At 49.9% G+C, this 20,634-nt stretch overlaps 1 protein-coding gene across 5 annotated transcripts in view; it reads left to right on the forward strand.

Annotated features, from left to right (window-relative positions):
• TMEM51 (transmembrane protein 51) overlaps positions 1–20,634 on the forward strand; it is a 60,571-nt gene that overhangs the window by 25,655 nt on the left and 14,282 nt on the right. Inside the window, exons 2-3 of one of the 5 annotated variants that reach the window (XM_078330422.1) lie at positions 13,541–13,648; positions 14,389–14,510. The exons of the other annotated variants lie outside the window; for them this stretch is intronic. The gene's annotated coding sequence lies outside the window, so the exon portion shown is untranslated. The remainder of the gene's footprint in view (positions 1–13,540; positions 13,649–14,388; positions 14,511–20,634) is intronic. 5 annotated transcript variants of the gene reach the window in all.

Genomic DNA, 20,634 nt, shown 5'->3' on the forward strand with positions numbered 1-20,634 from the left:
TGTTCCTTCCCCATGCAGAAGGTGACTGCCACATTGCCCAAAACTTTATCTATTCTATCAGTTGTGATATCCTTTCTTTTCTCCAAAGAACTCTCCAAAAACTGCCGTCCTTGGGACCTGGGCAGACTTCTGTAACTGGGACTAACTCATAAAACCTGAGAATTTCAGTGCAGGAAGAAATGTTGGGATAACATAGTCCTACCCGTGTTTTTACTGTACAGGGGGGAAACTGAAGCCCAAGACTTCTTGGAAGTGGGGAAATCCCCTTATAATAAATAGTCCCTTCTTCATCTGCTGGGATATTAATTTCAGATTTTTGGTGTAACGCAGAGTTATGGATTATGTTTCTGATTCATCTTTCTTGGCCACATCTATATGTAAGGTTGGTTACGACGGCTGACAAAGCGGACATTCTTAGCCTTGTACTTCCTAAATGCTGTGACAGGTGGTCTCCAAAACTGGGAGGAATTTTACCAATCTGTGAACTTGAACTCTGTAGTCTGGGAAGACCGGTTGAATCTCTTTTCACTGGCTGAACTGAGCATGATCTTCATGTGGCCATCCATGGGTACCTGAGCTATTCAGAGGTCAGTTTTGAGTTCAAGCTCACACATGGAGTGTTGCAGCCCCTGGTCGTCCTCCTATTATCCATGCTGTCATCCCTTTAAAGGCCTCACAGAAGCCCCCAAGTGGAAAGAACTGTGTCTACCTCCTGTAGAACCCCAAGCAAGGACTCTGCAGCTCAGGGAGGCCTACTCCATGGCAGCAGTGAGGGCCCCAGCAGCTGGAATCCAGCCCTGCCTTCCAGCTACCTGTGCCCTGAGCCCAAGGGAGGGACGCTGCCCCCTCTTCCCACCCAGCCAGTGGAGAGAGGCTTAGGAAGGCACCCTGGGAAGCCTCCCCACTTGTTTTCCCAGACTCCGCAGGTTGGGGGTAAAGGGCATGAAGAGTCTGGTCTTTGATAGTTTGGCACTGAGGAGCCTTTGAATGTTCTTGAGCAGGGGGTAACCAGATAGAAAACAGCTATTCCAGGAGGATCAAAATGGTAGCAGTGTGCTGGGTGAATTGGATGGACAGGAAAGATGGGGAACGAAGCCTGTTAGGTTCAGTGAGGAGTAAGTGTCTACCCCAGAATGGCAGCAGTGGAAACAGAAAAGGGGGATGAGATGGGCATTTGTAACTAATGGATGTTTGTGACTTGCCCGTGAGTGAGCAAGAGCCAGGGGTCATGGCTGACCTTGGTTTTGAGCCCAGATGAGGAAGATGGTGACTCTGCTGATGTGGGAAATCGGCAAAGGTTACTTAGCCTCTCCTAGCTTCACTTAAGACAGCTGTAGAATGAGGTTCTGTATTGAGTAGTGGGGAGGATTAAATGAGATTGTGCATGGAAATTAACCCAGGCCTGAGGGGAGTGCAGGCACTAGGACTATGAAGAGCCTCATGAGCAGGGCTTAATCCTGGGGGCAACCATAGGGAGCCATGGAGGGATCATGCCCAAGGGTGGGATCGTCACATTTGCCTTTTGGAAGGACCCCTCCGAGAGCAGTGGAGAGAGGGCAGACCAGGGGGCAGAGAGGTCATGGGGGGGGGGGGAAGGCCCACCTGTATCCAGGTGAGGTGTGGGTGGCTGTCCGGAAGCGGACTGGCTGCCTTGCGCTCCTCCCGCCCTTTGTCCTTGGGGAAACCACTGTGAGGAATGCAAAGTGGCCAGCTTGTGGGGCAGCCCCACTGTGGGTGTGGGTGTGTGACTGATGGCCCATCTCTACACAAACCCTGCACTGGGCCAGCCCCTCCAGCAACTGCAGGCCTAGCAGAGGCTGGGCTGTTTGACCAGAGAGGCCACAAGTATTCAGTGGGAGCACGCAGCTGCAGCCTGAGTCACCCTCCTTCCAACACAGCATCCCCACCCCCCAGTCCCCGGCCCGCTCCTCCCCCAGCGGATCTCCATCCCCGCTTGCCTCCTCGGGGACTGGATCTTAATTCACCCTGCCACCATCACCCTGCCCTCATCTCTTCCTCCCCTGAGCTTCCGCAGATCCCCTGCACTTCTGCTCGATTTTTCCTCCTTTGTGCTGTCCATGCCTCTCTGTTCCTTCCTGCCCTTGGTCTCACTGTGGCTTCTTCTCTTTGCCCATCGTGGGCATGCAGGAGGCTGAGGGCAGAGGCTGGTGATGCCTGTGGGTGCCGGCACCGTACCCAGCCCATGGGGAGGAGATGGAGCCCCGGGGCTGTCTGCCTGCTCTGACCAATCCATCTCCGCTTCCTTTCTTTTCTTCTGTATCTGTTTGCTGGAGGCCATGACAATAACGTTTTCAAGGACAGGCCTGGTTCTTCCACCCTCTATTTCCTGCTAACAGCCCAGAGGCATTCCCACCCAGTGATTTATGATCCTCTCTATGGCCTGGTGCCTTCTAGGGCAGTGGCCTAGGAGACATTTCCCACTTGCAGACCTGGGACTCTGTCCTTCTTCCCTTACAGCCGGGGCCACAGCCCTCTCTTAGTGAGTGACCTTAGCAGCCATCCTCAAAACACCCCGGCCAAGGAAAGAGCTCTGATAACCCTCAGGCCCCGACTCTCAGCTCCCATTCCCTAACCCCCACTTTTGCAGGTGCTAGTGGCCTGACTGTGCAAGCTGAGAGGATGCATGGGCACAGGTGGCGTTGGCTGCTCACGCTGTTGACACCAAGCTGGCCTCAGAAAAGTGGGGTGGGGGGTGGGAGCTGACCTGTTTTGTTTTGCTGTTTTAGTCACTTATTTCATTTTAAAAGTTTTATTAGGCAAAAGAGTGTTTTTGGTTCATAAATGGAAACATTGCCAGGTCCAGCTGGATTTCTGGGTCCAGTGGTATCCTCTGGAGGTTCTCTCAATTTCCACCTCGGCTCGCGTTACCTCTCTGCTGGTCCCCTCCTCAGCCAGCCTCTCCCCTTGCGAAGATGATAGGGCCACCAGCAGCTCCAGTCTGCTTCCCACAAACCCAGGGGGATGGGAGTCTGAGTGTTTCCTCCAAAGCAAAGAACTGAGCCTCACTGGTTCTGCCTGGGCCATAGCCCCGCCCCCTAGGACAGAGAAGAACTGATTGGCTAGGCCTGACCACGCCCAGCCTTAGAATCTGCCAGAAAGAGGCCCTGCCTGGTATGCAAGCACATGGCATGGCTACCACATCACCTGAGTGCTCATCAAGGTAACCCTGGGCAGCCTGGCTCCCCCAGCCCAGCATGGCCAAACCCTCAGGCCTCCAAAGACCCTTGTTGGGAATCACTGGTACAACGGCTTGGATAGCTTTACATTCCGGGGAAAGACAATAGCATCTACGTAAAGGGTCCCTGCAGTGACTTCTTTTCTGATAAGAAGTATCCCTCAGTTTACCTGTTTGGGACATTCCTATTTGATATTAGGCTTTTGTAAAGAGAGGGCGTACCTGTGGGGGACCTGGCACTGGGTCATTTCCCCGAGATGGCATTGCCATGTTCCCCAGCACCTGGATGACTGCTGCTTCATGTTGATGTTTGCTGAATGGACGTCTGGAGAGACAGCAACCAGAGGTCAGCAGCTTTGCTCCTGCCCCTCCAGGGCCCACCCTCCCTGGCAGCACCATCCAGCCATCCATGCCCAGCTCATAGGGGGCACTCAGGAAATAGCAGCTGTTATTTGCTCATTATATATATATTTAGAGACAGAATCTCACTGTGTTGCCCAGGCTGGAGTACAGTGGTGTGATCTACGCTCACTGCAACCACTGCCTCCCAGGTCAAGTGATTCTCCCACCTCAGCCTCCTGAGTAACTGGGATTGCAGGTGCCCTTCACCACGCCTGGCTAATTATCCTTTTTTTTTTTTTTTTTTTTTTTTTAGTAGAGACAGGGTTTCACCATGTTGGCCAGGCTGGTCTCGTACTCCTGACCTCAGGTGATCCACGCACCTTGGACTCCCAAAGTGCTGGGATTACAGGCGCGAGCCACCGTGCCCAGCCATTGTCATTACTATTGTTATTGTGGTTGTTGTTCAGCCTGGAAGTTTCTCCAGGCTCAGGAGGCAGTCTTGACCCTTGCTGGTCTTTACCCCTCTGGCTGCTTCCATTCCATGTCTAAACATGTGGAATTATAATTCCTTAGCTCATCTTTGGATCTAAACACCCCAGAGGGTAGAGGTGAGGCTGGCATAGCTCCTGGCCTGAGGCCAGGACATTCACTGATGCACCAGAGGCCGGGACACCCACCATGAGGCTTTCAGGAAGAGGATCTGGGTTTGAATCTGCACAGCGCTGGTTATGAGCCTGTGACCTCAGCTCGCTTCCCTCCTCTTACGGCAGGGATGAGATAGCAGCCAGGGAGTACTGAGATGATTCCAGTCACAAAGATGACATCCAAAATGTCCAGCTCTGAGCCTGGTACCGGGACAGAGCTCTAGGCCTGTGGGTTCAGATTCATCTGTGTAGCCCAGAGAGGGCAGAGTTCCCAGACATAAGGCTTCAGGCAGCCCTGTGAGCCCTGGATTGCAGGGGCTGAACCAAGGTGTCAGAGAGGCCCTTTCAGCATTCAGCCTTGACCGTTGTCTTCAAGGCAGGTTACTTAACACATTGGCATTCATCTTTGCTACTGACGGCCTGAGACAACCCCTCGTCCCCTTCCCTCTCTCTGTCATTTGCAAATCTCCGCTTCTGACCTTAGATAAAAAGAACCTTGGTCATGGAACTGGTGCGTAGATTAAAAACTCCTTCTTTTAGAGCAGGGCTTGGGGGCAGGTGAGAGACAGGATTTTAGAGGGGTTGAGAGGATGGACTCTGGACTCACTATCTGTCTCACAGCTGTGCCCTACTACTTATTAACATGAGGCTTTGGGCAGATTTAAGGAACCTCTCTGGGCCTATCTGTGACTCTAGCATGGGAATGGCAGTGGTGGTTGTTGCATGATGACATGAGATGATCATCCAGGCTCAGAGGAAGCATTCGGTGCGTGTTAGCTCTTCTGAAGATGATCTAAAGATGCATACATGCTTTTTTTTTTTTTTTTTTTTGGAAATGGATTTTTGCTCTTGTTGCCTAGGCTGGAGTGCAATGGCTCGATATTGGCTCACTGCAACCTCCACCTCCTGGGTTCAAGAGATTCTCTTGCCTCAGCCTCCTAATGCATGCTTTTAAAAACAAAAGGCCCTCTGAAAATGTGTACTCCAATTTGGAATCTGATACACATTGTCTAGATCCAACTGAGCATCTGAGATCCAACTGAGATCTCAGCAAGCAAGAGCCATGCTGCCAGATACCAGGGTAGGAAATCTTATCCACAGGGACGGTCTGTGAAAAGCCAGTGAATTTCCTTTAAATTATACAGGATTGTGCCTGTGGCCCTTGTAGTAGGCTAAATAATGCCTCCCAGCCCCACCCCAAGAATATCTACATCCTAATCTTAGAATCTGTGACTCTTTACATTATATGGTAAAAGGGCCTTTGCAGGTGTTAGGGTAAGGACTTTGAGGCAGGAAGATGATCCCAAGTTATCCAAGTGAGCATGATGTAGTCCCAAAAGTTCTTAGAGGGAGGAGGCAGGCAGGCTGGAGTCAGAGCCGGAGATGTGATTAGGAAAGCAGAAGTTGGAGGGATGTGCTTTGAAGACGGAGGAAGGCTCCAGCAGCCAAAAAGGGCAGGTAGCCTCTAGAAGCTGGAAGAGGCGAGGAAATGGATTTCTCCCCTGAAGCCTCCAGAAGGAACACAGCCTTTGGTCACCTTGATTGTAGACCTCTGACCTCCAGAACTACAAGAGAATACATTTGTGTGGCTTGAAGCCACTAAGTTGGTGGCATTTGCTATACTGAAATTAACAATGTGAAAGTAACACATCCCTTCTTGCAGAGGTGGGTAGCCAGTTATCAGGTTTTCACCCACTTTAAGTCAGCTGAGGAACAGTCACTGGTCCAGGTCACCCCACCTGGCCCCTGGAAACCTGTGCTGGGAAGGGCAGCCACCACTGCCATTCTCATGCGACACGCAGGCCCAGAGAGATTCCTTATCTGCCAAAAGCAGATTACTGTAGCTTTCTGAAGCAGCATCTACAGCAGTCAGGTCTTCCGACGTTCCTTCAGTTGTTGTATCTGTATTTGAAATGCCATACCCGACACTGTCATGATGAGGGTCAGAAGTGGCGGCAGCAGACCCGCCACACGACACGGAGAGGATCATTTCTGACCAACTGTCCGTTTTAGTGAACAGCATTTCACTCATAGACCGTGCTCTCTCTAGTCTGCCAACTGCACAGATTTCTTCATTTTCAGGGATTGTAAGAAGTCTTTCTTTCTTTCCTTATTTGTCACCCAGGCTGGAGTGCAGTGATGCGATCTCAACTCACTGCAACCTTTGCCTCCCGCGTTCAAGCAATTCTGCTTCAGCCTCCTGAGTAGCTGGGATTACAGGTGCCTGCCACCACGCCCGGCTAATTTTTTGTATTTTTAGTAGAGATGGAGTTTTCACTATGTTGGCCAGGCTGGTCTCAGATTCCTGACCTCATGATCTGCCCACCTTGGCCTCCCAAAGTGCTGGGATTACAGGCATGAGACCCAGCCAGACGTCTTTGTAAATCCAGAAAATCTAGGGGTCTTTCACTTAGGGTAGGTACACGATGTGGTGTTTTTAGCGCCAGGGGTTTAAAGAGAGTTGATTGAATAAGGTCAAGATCTGCTGGTCTTGAAAATGGGACATCTTCATTATTCGCTGCCTCAACAATCCTGCCTGGAACCTGCATGATCACACCAGCGTCTGGAACTCCTTCTTGGACTCCTTGTTCCGGGTCAGCATTGGGCGGTGCTACTTTTCACTTTTCTGGGACCCTCATTGGCTGACTCATGCCTTCCGTCTATTCCATTTCATACTGAATTCGACTGATTTCCGCATCTCAGCGGCAGTGGGAGAAGGAGACACTGCCCAACTCACCAAATGTCTACCAGCTACTGCTCGCTACTTGGCCCTATCTGCTTCTATGCTTCAGACTAAATCCTTTAACTTGCTTCAATGTGCATGTGCTGGATTGAGAGCCACTTTTGTCCCCCTGGGCCCACAGGAGGGTCCCAGCAAAGGCCACCACCACCGGCTCCCCAGGCTCAGGCTGGCACTCTCAGAGGCCATTGGCCGAGAGCACAGAGGTGTCCAGGCACAACACCAGCATAGCAGCCCGCAGAGGGCCCCTCTGGGGAGGAATCTGAGAAGCCCATAGAATAGCCTGCACTGTCGCTCTGGAGGTTTCTTTCTTTTCTTTTTTCTTTTTTCTTTTTTTTTTTTTTTTTTTTGAGATTGAATCTCGCTCTGTTGCTCAAGCTGGAGTTCAGTGGCACGATTTCAGCTCACAGCAATCTCTGCCTCCCCCGTTCAAGCAATTCTAATGCCTCAGCCTCCCAAGTAGCTGGGATTACAGGTGTGCACAACCATACCCAGCTAATTTTTATATTTGTAGTAGAGATGGGGTTTCACCATGTTGACCAGGCTGGTCACAAACTCCTGACTTCAAATGATCCACCTGCCTTGGCCTCCCAAAGTGCTGGGATTACAGGTGTGAGGTACCACACCTGGCCTACCCTGGGGGTTTCTAAATTGGAGCCATTCCAGGTGGCCCATGGAGGTATCTCCCCTGGTCCCCAATTGCACCTGCTGCTGGCTCTCGGCTTCCCTGTCCAAGCTGCCACTGCCTGTCTTTGTGGGGAAACTGGCTGCGGTTCCTGCAGTGGGATCGATATGGGCCCTTCTGTCTTGGGATAAACCTCTCAGAAGCTGCTTGAGATCACAGGCTGGTGCCTAACTTGGGGTTATCATTCACACACCCAGAAAGGCAACAGCCCTCTGGCACTGCTCTCCGGCCTCCCTGCCTCCCCAGGTTTCCCACAGCAAATGACAACAGCAGCTTGCAGTGTGCCTGCCCTGTGCCAGACCTGGACTCTCAGGAGTGGCTGGGAAAGTAGAAAGCCTTTTCACCTTCATTTTTATTTTAAGACAGAGTCTCACTCTGTCTCCCAAGCTAGAGTGTAGTGGCACAATCTCAACTCACTGCAACCTCCACCTCCCGGGTTCAAGTGATTCTCCTGCCTCAGCCTCCTGAGTGGCTGGGATTACAGGTGAGCATCACCATGCCCAGCTAATTTTTGTATACTTTTTTTTTTTTTTTTGAGATGGAGTTACCCAGGCTGGAGTGCAATGGCGCGATCTCGGCTCACCAAAACCTCCGCCTCCTGGGTTCAGGCAATTCTCCTGTCTCAGCCTCCTGAGTAGCTGGGATTACAGGCACGCGCCACCGTGCCCAGCTAATTTTTTGTATTTTTAGTAGAGACGGGGTTTCACCATGTTGACCAGGATGGTCTCGATCTCTTGACCTCGTGATCCACCCGCCTCGGCCTCCCAAAGTGCTGGGATTACAGGCTTGAGCCACCGCGCCCGGCCCTGTATACTTTTTTTTAGTAGAGATGGGGTTTTGCCATGTTGGTAAGGCTGGTCTTGAACTCCTGACCTCAAGTGATTCATCCAGCTCGGCCTCCCAAAGTGCTGGGAATATAGGTGTGAGCCACTGCGCCTGGACAGCATTTTCTTTTTAACAGATGAGGAGGTGAAGTGCATTGCCAGGGATGTACAGAATTAAACCTACATCCCAGAGACTCCAAAATCCATCTATATTCCACTCTACTGCTAAGTCAACTACTGATTCTCTCTACAAATTCCACTGTACCACTATGCTGTGCTATTCCTTCCTTCAACAAACAGCTATTAAGCTCCTCTGGCCTGGCTTGTTCTTGAACTAGAGAGAGCAGTGAACAAAAATGACAAAAATTCATGCCCCTGAAAGCTTACCTCCTGCAGCCACGCTTTCCAACAGAAATAGAATTCAAAGCCCAAATATAATTTTAAATTTCCTGGTAACCATACCTTTTTTAAAAAGGACAAAGAAACAGACAAAATTGATTATAATAATATATTTAGCTCAACGTGTCCAAAATATGTCATCTCAACATGTAATTAATATAAAAATGTTAGTGAGGTATTTTTTCGTCCCCTAAAGCCTCAGAAACATGGTGAAAGCTAGTTCCCTCTGGCCACCGGACAGCAAGCTGGGTGTGACTTGTTAGGTCACCCGGTGGAGGTCAGCCCCGCATTCTGTCCACCTGTCCGTTCCTGCCACGTGCACCTTGGGACTGCACTGGCCACAGCCATGGGCTCTGTGACTGCCTGTTGCAGAATTGAGGAACCACCGTTTTTTTTTTTTTTTTGGAGACAGAGTCTTACTCAATCACCCAGGCTGGAATGCAGTGGCGCCATATGGGCTCACTGCAATCTTGACCTCCTGGGCTCAAGTGATTGTCCTGCCTCGACCTCCTGAGTATCTGGGACTATAGGCACATGCCACCAGGCCCAGCTAATTTTTGTATTTTTAGTAGTAACGGGGTTTCACCATATTGGTCAGGCTAGTCTTGAACTCCTGACCTTGTGATCTGCCCGACTCGGCCTTCCAGAGTGCTGGGATTACAAGCATGAGCCACCGCACCAGCCTGCCCCATATATAATTTTAAATTTTCTGGTAACCACATCTTTTTTGCAGACGGACAAAGAAACAGGAAAAATTAATTTTAATAATATATTTTACTTGATATATCCAAAATATGTCATCTCAACATGTCATTAATATGAAAATGTTAGTGAGATTTTCTTTTTATCCTGATAAGTCTTGGCAATCCATTGTGTGATTTACACTTTAATAACACATCCCAGTGCAGACTGGCCACATCTTGAGTCCCATAGAGTTTATTGGGACTCTCTTGTCTCCAAAGATTGTTCCCATGAGACCCCCCCCCCCCGACCCTCATTCATCTTCTCTACGCTATCTCAAAGGAACTGGTTTTGCCCTCATTCTCTAGGATGTTCTCACTCCTTCTCTGAGTCCCTTGATGAGTCTCTTGACTCACTGATTCTTCCTTGAGTTCTGAGATTACTATCTGCTGGTGCTTGCCATGTATCACTTTGTCCTCATGTCACCCTCATTCTGAGACTCAGGGAAGAACTGGCCCAGGGTCGCACAGCTAGTAGCTACAGAGCCTAATTCCAGACTCCAGCAGCCTGAGCACAAAGCCCGGCTCCTGACAAGCGTCCGCTGCCCGACTGACTGCCCTCCGCCTTGACCCAGCAGGATTCCCGGGAGATGTGGCTTGTGGGAAAGAAGCCCAAGCAGTCCTGGCTGAACTTCTCTTTTCTGAGACGTGTTGAGAGTATCAATTATGTGTGGGTCCTCAGAGACCTACAACTCGATGGCTTATTCAAGGCAAAACATTCCCTCCCACTCACTTAAAAGATGGAGGCAGTCCTCAGCCCTGAGTTTTTCTTCCTGTTACTTTGCTGCATGTGCATCTCACTCACTGCATCTGACAACAGCACGGCCCTGCGTGGTGTGCACCTGGCTCATCCACCCCCCAACCAGAGACACCCACACTGCCTCCAGCAGTCTGCAGTGCACAGCCTCACCCACCGCCCCTCAGTGGGATGTGAACCCAGGTGAAAGCTGGCAGTGCTTTGCCACAGTGAGCTTGGATCATTTTGCAACAGCCAATTGTGTACATCTCCTTCCTACTCTGAGTTCAGTGACGTTACGTCAGTAGCTTGACAGTGCTGTGGTGGGAATATTTATACCACAGCAATGGGCAGTGTGGCAGTCACTACAAATCCGGGCTGTCTGTGTGTGTGTATGTGTGTGCATGCGCACACACACATATGGAAGAGGGGGAGTGGGAGAGAGCCAGTTTACCAGCCACCACTGGGATGGGGTATGTGGAGACTTTGTTTTCTAGAGATACGGTCTCAAGCATGGTTACCCAGGCTGGAGTGCAGTGGTGTGATGAAAACTCACGGCAGCCTCAAACTCCTGGGTTCAAGTGATTCTCCCACCTCAGCTTCCTGAGTAGCTGGGACCACCAATGTGTGCCACCAGCATACATAGCGAGAGACAGGGTCTTGCTATGTTACCCAGGCTGGTTTCAAACTCCCAGCCTTAAGCAGTCCTCCCACTTCGGCCTCCCAAAGCACTGGCATTGCAGGTGTGTACCACTGTGCCCAGCCCTTTAGTTTTATTGAATTCAGTGCGTCCAGACTGGAACCAGAATGACCATTCAATTTTATGGATCATTTCAAATTTTTCCCCCAATTTCCAATTTAAAGAGATGTATGAACAAGTATGTGCACTGAAAAACAATGACAGCTGGGCACGGTGGCTCACACCTGTAATCCCAGCACTTTGGGAGGCCAAGGCAGGTGGATCACCAGGTCATGAGTTCAAGACCAGCCTAGCCAACATGGCGAAACCCTGTCTCTACTAAAAATATAAAAAAGTAGCTGGATGTGGTGGCAGGCACCTGTAATCCCAGCTACTCGGGAGGCTGAGGCAGGAGATTCTCTTGAACTCAGGAGGTGGAGGTTGCAGTGAGCCGAGATTGTGCCATTGTGCTCCAGCCTGGGCGTCAAGAGCAAGACTCTGTCTCAGAAAAAAAAAAAAAAAGAAAAGAAAGAAAAAACAAACAATGACAGCGTAATTTCAAGTCACTTATTTATTCAGCCAGTTGGCCCTGGATGTAGTGCAGAATTCTAAAGCTGAGTGTTGAGTAGAATTCAGTTTCTAGTTCTGGCATTCTAGGACTCTTTCAAATGCAAGGGACAGAAAACTCAACTTAATGAATGAGCTCTTATCACTGAGCATTCCAGGGTTGTTCTTCAGACATGGCAGCATCCAGGTTTGCTAACAGCATCATAAGGACACTCACTCCCTGCTGTTTGGTTCTGCTTTTTGCTGTGTTCGCTCATTCCCAGGCAAGCTCTCTCTGCCCACCACTCTGAGCCGCATCTGAGCTGCATGTGCAATGGAGGAGTGTCTCTTTCTCAGCAATTCCAGGGAAAGTGTTGAAATTTGAAACTCATTGGCCCAGCATGGGTCACGTGTCCATCCTGAAATTATTACTTTGCCCAGGAGTGTGGGAGGCCCTGATTGGCCAGGCCTGGGCATGTGCCTGCCCCTTGAGCCAGAATCAAGGTCAACCCTGTGGACTGAGAATGGGGAGGGCACTAAAGAAGGAAAACCAGGCACTGTTCCCAGCAGGATGGGAGTGGCTGCTGGGCAGGTAAAACAACAGCACCTGCTCAACCTCTCTGGGGCGCTTGAGACTGACCGGCGCCCCTCCCTGTTGGACACCTTCTCCTGTGACCTTCGAACCCTGCGTTTTCAGGGCTTCCCAGCCTCTCTGCCTGAAGAGCACTTTTCCGAATCTCTACCCTGGCCATCTTCTTACCCTGCTTCTGGCTGAGGCTTTCTCTAAAAGCCCAGTACTGAATCACTCACCTCATCCCTGCCAAGGGTATGTTATGACCAGGGCTCTGATTATGGGCACAGAATCTGTGTATTCTCTCGTCAGGATGGTATCATGATTGCCATTTTGCAGATGAGGAGACTGAGGCTCTCAGGGGCGGAAGGAGCAGCTAGTGAAGCAGATGCATGCCAGGGACCTTGCCTTCAGCTGCCATAGCCCTCCACTTCCCCGATCTCCGTGTGTCCCTGTCACCGGGGCCCTCCAGCTCTGAAACTATGTCCCTTTCCTTGTGGTATCTGCACCCAGCATAGCTGCCCACCTTTGCTCCTACAACCGTGAGTGTCTCAGGCTGTGTGGGCAGGCTTAGCTTTGGCTATCCCTGACCAAAAAAAAAAAGCAGATTCAATAAAATAAACGTTTATTTTTTTTATGTAAATAGAGTCCAGAGCTCAGCAGTCCAGGCTGAAAGGGCAGCTTCTTGATCCTCAGGGACTTAGGCTCCTTGTATCTTGTTGCTCTGCCATTCTCTACCTCATGCCCCAGTTTGGCTGCTTGAGCTCCAGCCATCACATCTGCACTACAACCAACGGGAAGCAGGGAGAGACATGTCTCTTCATTTAAGAACACTTCCTGAATATGCCCCACCCTCTATACGCACCCTGCTAATATCCCATTGGCCAGAACTTAGTCACATGCAACAGCTAGTAAGCTGCCTAAGAGGCTGGGAACTGTTATCTTTATTCTAGGAAGCCAGGGAAAGCCAATCATCAGCTTACTATGGAGGAAGAGGAACATGGATGTTGGGAACCACAACTAGGCAAAATTATTATTATTTTTTGAGACAAAGTCTCACTGTGTCACCCAGGCTGCAGTGCAGTACTGCAATCTCTGCTCATTGTAACCTCTGCTTCCTGGGTTCAAGCAATTCCTCTGCCTCAGCCTTCTGAGTAGCCGGGACTACAAGTGTCAGCAACCATGCCCCGCTAATTTTTATATTTTTAGTAGAGATGAGGTTTCATCATGTTGACCAGGCTGGTCCTGAACTCCTGACCTTAAGTGATCCACTCACCTTGGCCTCCCAAAGTGCTGGGATCACAGATGTGAACCATCCCACCTGGTCAGGCAAAATTAAACCACCCTACTGACCAGATGAAAACATCAGACCAGTGAATCAGCACGCTGTCCTTTCTTTCTCTCCCTCCCACACTGTCCTTTCTTTCTCCCCCTCCAGCACAGGTGGAAGGAGAAAAGATCAGCAGCTCACTGTGCGTGGAGGTGAGCCAGGCCCTGCAAGTGACATCTCACCTCGGCCAGATCTTGCTGGTGCATTCCTCAGGAGGTCAGCCCCATTTCTGGCCCTTAGCTGGGACCTGCTTGGTGTTTATAGACTGACGTGGCAGAAGGGAAAACCACCCAAGCTGTGCCCAATGAGCCCCTGTGAAAGCAGTTTCCAGCATTCAAGTTTCACCAGGGCTCCTCTAGAGACAGTGAGGCCACTTCTGAATGGCATGCTAGCTGTGAAGAAAGTCGATTATGTCTTTTTTTAGTTCAGGAAGACTTCTTTTTTTTTGAGACGAAGTTTCACTCTTGTTGCCCAGGCTGGAGTACAGTGGCGTGATCCGGGCTCACTGCAGCATCCACCTCCTGGGTTCAAGGGATTCTTCTGCCTCAGCCTCCCAAGTAGCTGGGATTATAGGTGCCTGACCACACCCAGCTAATTTTTTATATTTTAAGTAGAGACAGGGTTTCACTATGCTGGTCTCGAACTCCTGACCTTCAGGTGATCCACACACCTCAGCCTCCCAAAGTGCTGGGATTACAGGCATGAGCCACTGCACCCAGCCAGTTCATGGAGACCTTAAAACCTGGGGGAATGGGTGGTTGTGAGGGTGGGCTAGCCATGGGTCGGAGAATCATAATGCCAGCTTGTCCCTACAGTGTCATGTCTTGGCAGCACCAAACACAGATGAGGAAACTGAGATTCTGAGGGGCATAAGGAGCAGCTAGTGAAGCAGATGCTTACCAGGGTCCCTGCCGTAGTCCCCCATCTCCCTGACCTCCATGTTTCTCTGTCACCAGTGTCCTCCAGCTCTGAAATGATGAGCCAGCCAAACACTCCACTGGATAACCCTCCACATGGAAAACGCTCACCCCTCGACCCTGCGAGACCTATATTGTATCCTCGCTGCTGCTGGGCAGAGGTGGGATTTAGTTCCCTCCGGTGCACTCATGTGCTTGACTTCTCTGTGAAGTGGGGACCATGGCCCTTCCTTCCTCGGGCTACTGGGAGATGTGTGAAACGCATTAGCAATATCGTGGAGGTTGTACGCGCTCGGTCCAGGGTAGATCTTTTTTATTACCCAGTGGGAAAGAGGGGCTAAGCAAAGCAAATGTGGCCTGGATTGTGTTCCCCCTAAAACTCCTCTCTTGAAGCCCCGTGTCCCCAGTATTCAGAATGGGATTGTATTTGGACATAAGGCCTTTACATAGGGGATTAAGGTGAAATAGTCATGAGTGAGCCCTAATTCATATCACTGGTGTCCTTGTAGAAAGAGAATCACTTGAGCCCAGGATTTTAAGACCAGCCTGGCTATACTGGGAGACTCCATCTTTACAAAAAAATTATATATACATACATACACACACACACACACACACACACCAGACTTGGTGGCATGCACCTATAGTCCCCAGCTACTCAGGAGGCTAAGGCAGGAGAATCACTTGAGCCTGGGATATTGAGACTGCAGTGAACTGTGATCATGCCACTGTATTCCAGCCTGGGCAACAGAGCGAGACTCTATCTCAAGAAAAAAAAAGAGATAGGACACAAACACACACATGGGGACAACCACTTGAGGACACAAGGAACAGGTGGCTGTCTACAAGTCCTTCTGAGAGAGGCCTCAGAAGGAACCAACCTTAATCTCGGACTTCCAGCCTATAGAATTGTGAAAAAATCGGTTTTTGTTGTTTTAGCCACCCTATGTGTGGCGCTGGTTATGTCAGCCCCAGCAAACTAATAGAAGCTCTTAATCTCCTCTCCCCTCCCCTCTACTGGAAGCTGTCCCGTTTTAACCTCAATTTCAGTTTTATGATTAAACATCTCAGCGTCAATTATTTACACACATCCAGATGAGTATCAGAGTTGCAGGGGACTGAGTGACTCACATCGGAGAAGCTGGTTTTTATGAAGGGAAATGACACTGAGAAAAGCAGGGAATTGTGTCTCTCCTGACCACAGAGACTGAAATTGACCTAGGAGAGTTTCTGGCAGCCGCAGCAGGGGAGGGGTCTCATCGTGGGGGTGGGGGTCCTGGGGTCACTGGGCAGTGGGGGTGTGCCACAGGTGCCTCAAACCTGTATATGGTACCTGCCAGCACACCAGCTGTTTGCTTACCCAAGAGTTGGTTTGATTGGGCACAGTTCCTTCATTCTGATAAAACTAATCACTCGGGCCAGGCACGGTGGCTCACACTTGTAATCCCAGCATTGTGGGAGGCCAAAGTGGGCAGATAACAAGGTCAGGAGTTCAAGACTAGCCTGGCCAACACAGTGAAACCCTGTTGCTACCAAAAATACAAAAATTAGCTGGATGTGGTAGCAGGCACCTGTAATCCTAGCTACTCAGGAGGCTGAGGCAAGAGAATCACTTGAACCCGGGAGGTGGAGGATGCAGTGAGCCGAGATCGCATCACTGTACTCCAGCTTGGGAGACAGTTAGACTTGGTCTCAAAAAAAAAAAAAAAACCAACCAAACTAATTGCTCGGAGTGAGTTGTGTCTAGTTTGAATCTTTGCTGCACCGTTCACTATGTGACTGAGCAAGTTGCTAAACTTCCTTGAGCTCCAGGCTCCTCTTCTGTGAAATGGGACTTATTCTAGAAACTTTTTCATCAGGTCCTTGGGAAGTTTAAGCATGATAATAAATAACTGATAAATTAGAATATGATTATATTAGGTAAATGATATTCATAATAGATTAAGTAAATATACGTAAATATTAAGATTTTATAAATAAAAACAGAACACACAATTAATAAAGTAAATATATAATGAATATTAAAATTTTATAAATAAAAACAAAATAGAATACATGAAATTAATAGTAATAATAAAGGCACGTAAAGCACCCAGCACTGGCATTTCACAGGAGCTCAGGAGAATGGTCACTGTAGTTGCCACAATTCCAAAACGTAACAGTTGGAAAAGGAACCAAGTGTGACAAGTGACTTCCTAAAAATCGGAGGCAGGAAGGAAACCCAGGACTCAAGAAAGCAGCTCTGGCTAAAATGCCTCAAGTAGGAATGTCAGGTATGACGTGGAGACAAGGGAAGGGGGGCAGCGAGGGGAGGGGGCTGGACAAGCTCAGCTCAGTACCAAAAGGGCTCTTGGCAGCAGGTTTGGGAACCACTTCTATAGAGGCGGCGTTGCTGTGGCTAAAAAAGAAAATGCCCAGATATGGGCAGGGCAAGCTTTCTCCAACGGTGTCCTAATCTCCAGGAGCAGAGCTGGTCTAAGAAAAGTCTGGGAATTCAGAGGACTTGCTTCTACAGGACTCATTGGCCTGCAGTGGGCTGGCTGGCTGCGACACGCACCTCGAGTTTGGACTTAAAAGCCCTCATCTAATGAGTACTTGAAATAAACATCAGTCTTGTCCCATCGTCAGCACTTTGGAACTGCAGTTTTGAGCCCCCAGGCAGTGGGGTGCCCGCTGACTCAAGCATGAGAATACCTTTATCACGGTTTTTGTCCCGGCAGTGTTAGAACAAGTGTAAACTTGGCTCGCTAGCATAATCTTGGGTTAAAATGCAAACTCGGTAGAGGTGCACCGCCATGCTGAGCCTCCCTCCAACCTGGCCACACGAGGAAAGGGCGCATAGTTCATCAAGCGATTGGTTTTATCAGGATTAAGGAACTGTGTCCAAGCAAACCAGCTACCGGGTAGGGAAACTGTGTGCTGGCAGGCGCCATACACAGGTATGAAGGGGATCGCCGCCTGCAGGAGTTTCCTGAGTCTGCCATACTAATGACTCCTAACTTCATGGGTGAAAGCAACACACATTTATTATCTTGCAGTTCTGGAGGCCAGAAGTCCAACATCAGTTTCACGGGCAGTGACGCAGGGGAGCATCCATCTCCTTGCCCTTTTCAGCTCCTGGAGGCCACCTGCATCCCTGGGCTGGTGACCCCTCCTCACCTCCTCCTGCTTCCACGATCCCATCTCCTGCTTCCTCCTTTGACCTTTCCGCTTTCCTCAGAGTTTTGATTACGGGTGTTTATTCATTCACCCAACAAAATATTAACTGAGCACCTACAACGGACCAAGCGAGGGCACTACTCACCACATTGGCCTAACCTGGATGATCCAAAGTAATCCTCCCCATCGCAAGATTCTTAACTTAATCATGTCCCAAAAGGCACTTTTTCCATATAGGCTAACAGCTACGAATTCCAGGAATTAGGGCCTGGATATCTTTGAAGACCACAATTCAGCCTCCCATGTGGCTGTTCCCAAATTCCAAGAAACACGGGGTGGTGAGCAGCAAAGAACCCTGAGCAGGACCCCAGCTTCTTCTCTGCCCCTAACTTGAATGGCCTTGAGTTCGTCTCTGACCCCTTCTGGGCCTCTGTAAAGAGGAATGGACGCCCACCTCCTCCACGGCCTCTAAAGGATTTCTGCTACAATTAGAGCAGCTACTGTCTGCCCGGCACTGGGTCAAGGTCCTCACGTATTCACTCATGGATTCTTCAGCTTTATGGTCCCTGGAAACTGCCAGGCAGGCTCCTATCTTACAGCCTTGGTTCTGTGATTCCCTCCTCCGCCTGGAATGTTCTTGCCCCCTCACCTTTCGAATCTGTGCTCAGATATCGTTTTCTTGGTGACTGTGTGCCTGGCCACCGTTTTTAAAATCACACCCCACAGCTGTGTTACTTTCTTCTAATTTGTGTTACCTTCTACCATACCACAGACCCTAATGTGAGCTCTATGGGGACAAGGCCTTCTGTCTGTTTGGATTGTTTCTGTATCCTCAGGGCTTAGATCAGGCCGTGGTCCATAGTAGGTGCTCAGTTAATATTTTGTTGGATAAATGAATAAATACCTGTAATCAAAACTCTGAGCTCATAACTCATGAACCCAGTGAGGTAGATCCCAGTAAAACTCACTTTGCACAGATGACTGAGCTGAGACTGAGAGCCCTAAGAATTGTCGTGTCTGGGTAATTACTAAGTTACAGAGCTGAGATACAAACCTGGCCTCTGGTCCAGAGCCCAGGCTCCCAGCCCTGTGGCATGGCGGGTGGAGTGGATACTCACCAGCACCCTCTGCAGTCCCTGATTTGATAAATTCTCATCTCTGCCCCTCTCTGCTTTTTTGCTGCTAAATGCCCCTTGGGGAAGACAAACCAAATGAATCCAGTCCGTGTCCAGAACTGCCTGCCACACAAGGACAAATGCTGTGTCCAGATGGCACCAAGGTTGACACGAGCCTGGCTGGCCACCAGGAACACTGACCAGAGGCAGTAACATGGGATGGGCTCCAGCTTCTCTTCCAGGCCCCCGGTCCTCCCACTCTTCAGATTCCAGGACTAAGCCTCCAAAGTTGTCCGCCTAGGCTGGGTGCAGTGGCTCATGCCTGTAATCCCAGCATGGATCACCTGAGGTCAGGAGTTTTAAGACCAGCCTGGCCAACATGGTGAAACCCCACCTCTACTAAAAATACAAAAATAAGCGGGGTATGGTAGCACATACCTGTAATCCCAGCTACTCAAGAGGCTGAGGCAGGAGAATTGCTTGAACCTGGAAGGCGGAAGGTGCAGTCAGCCGGGACTGTGCCACTGCACTCCAGCCTCGGTGAGAGAGTGAGACCTCATTGATGGAAACTCTGCCCCGCCTTGGCAGAAAGGCTGGCTTTTCTGTTGCTCCGTGGATGAGGATGGCCTAGACAAGGGGGCTTTGTGGAGAGGGGCTGCCACTCACTAAGCTGAGAGTTTGGCAAGCTGAGACTTTGGGCACACCGCTCTGTGCCTCAGAGTATTCCTTGATAAAATGGATAGAGATGGGGATGACACTACCTCCCTTATGTGATTGTTGGATGGGATAGATGAGCTAAATTGTGTAAAGCACTTGGTGGGTCAGCGCCCTAACTATGCGCTGGGGGTTGGGGGGCTGGCTGGTGATCAGAGCCTGTGGATCGGGGGGCTGCTGATGTCATGGCCAGAGCCTAGAGAAGGTTCGAGGTGCCAGACTCACATCAGGCTGACGGGGACAGGAGGTCTCAATCCCTCAGTGCTATCCTGGCAGAAGGAGACACGGAGATGTCACATTTCCCAAGAAATACTGAATGTGACTGGGTCCTCCGTGCTAGTCTTTTAAATGAGGCTGCACCCCAGCCACTTGCTAGAGAAAGACACTATGTCAAGCTCCTCAAGATAAGATGTGCCGTTCAAGAACTCGCTGCTTCTGCTTCTGGTCCCTGGCGTCTTCAGGATGAACTTGTCTTCCTTAATTTCTCCAACACTCACATGGATTAGCAAGGACCCTGGTGATGTCAGGTTTCATAAAATTCACTGACATCTTGTGTTTGGAGTCGGGAGGGAAGCTGCCTCTTTTCTCTGCCAGCCATGACATACTCTGGAAGATGCCCACTTTCCCATTGCCGTGGAATTACTGAGGCTGAGCCCTCACCCTGGAATACCCTGATTTCTTACCCCCAAATTCTACCCAGAGGAAGGTCACAGAGGCCTTAAGACCCCAAAGTACTGCGTGTGCATCTTCCTTGTTCCTCCCCTTCTCAAACTGAATCTGTCACTCTTTTCGGAAGCTCTTCAGACATGCTCCATTTCGCAGTGCTACTTGGTGTTTAAAAGCATGGGATTTAGGCTGGGCGCAGTGACACATGCCTATAATCCCAGCACTTTGGGAGGCCAAGGCTGGCAGATCACAAGGTCAAGAGATCGAGACCATCCTGGCCAATGTGGTGAAACCCCATCTCTGCTAAAAATACAAAAATTAGCTGGGCGTGGTAGCCTGCACCTGTAATCCCAGCTACTCAGGAAGTGAGGCAGGGGAATCACTTGAACCTGGTAGGCAGAGGTTGCAGTGAGCTGAGATTGCATCACTGCACTCCAGCCTGGTGACAGAGTGAAACTCCGTCTCAAAAAAAAACAAAGCATGGGTTTTAGAGTCAGGCACACCCTATCCCTGCCGTGCACTCAATGTGTGACCTTAGATAAATTACTTTACCTCCTGGAACCTGTGTCCTTACCTATAAAATAGAACCAATAACTATTAAATGATTATGCACATAAAGAGCTCCCCAGAG

The sequence above is a fragment of the Callithrix jacchus genome, chromosome 7 (assembly GCF_049354715.1).
Source record: "Callithrix jacchus isolate 240 chromosome 7, calJac240_pri, whole genome shotgun sequence".
NCBI classification, from domain to species: Eukaryota; Metazoa; Chordata; class Mammalia; order Primates; family Cebidae; genus Callithrix; species Callithrix jacchus.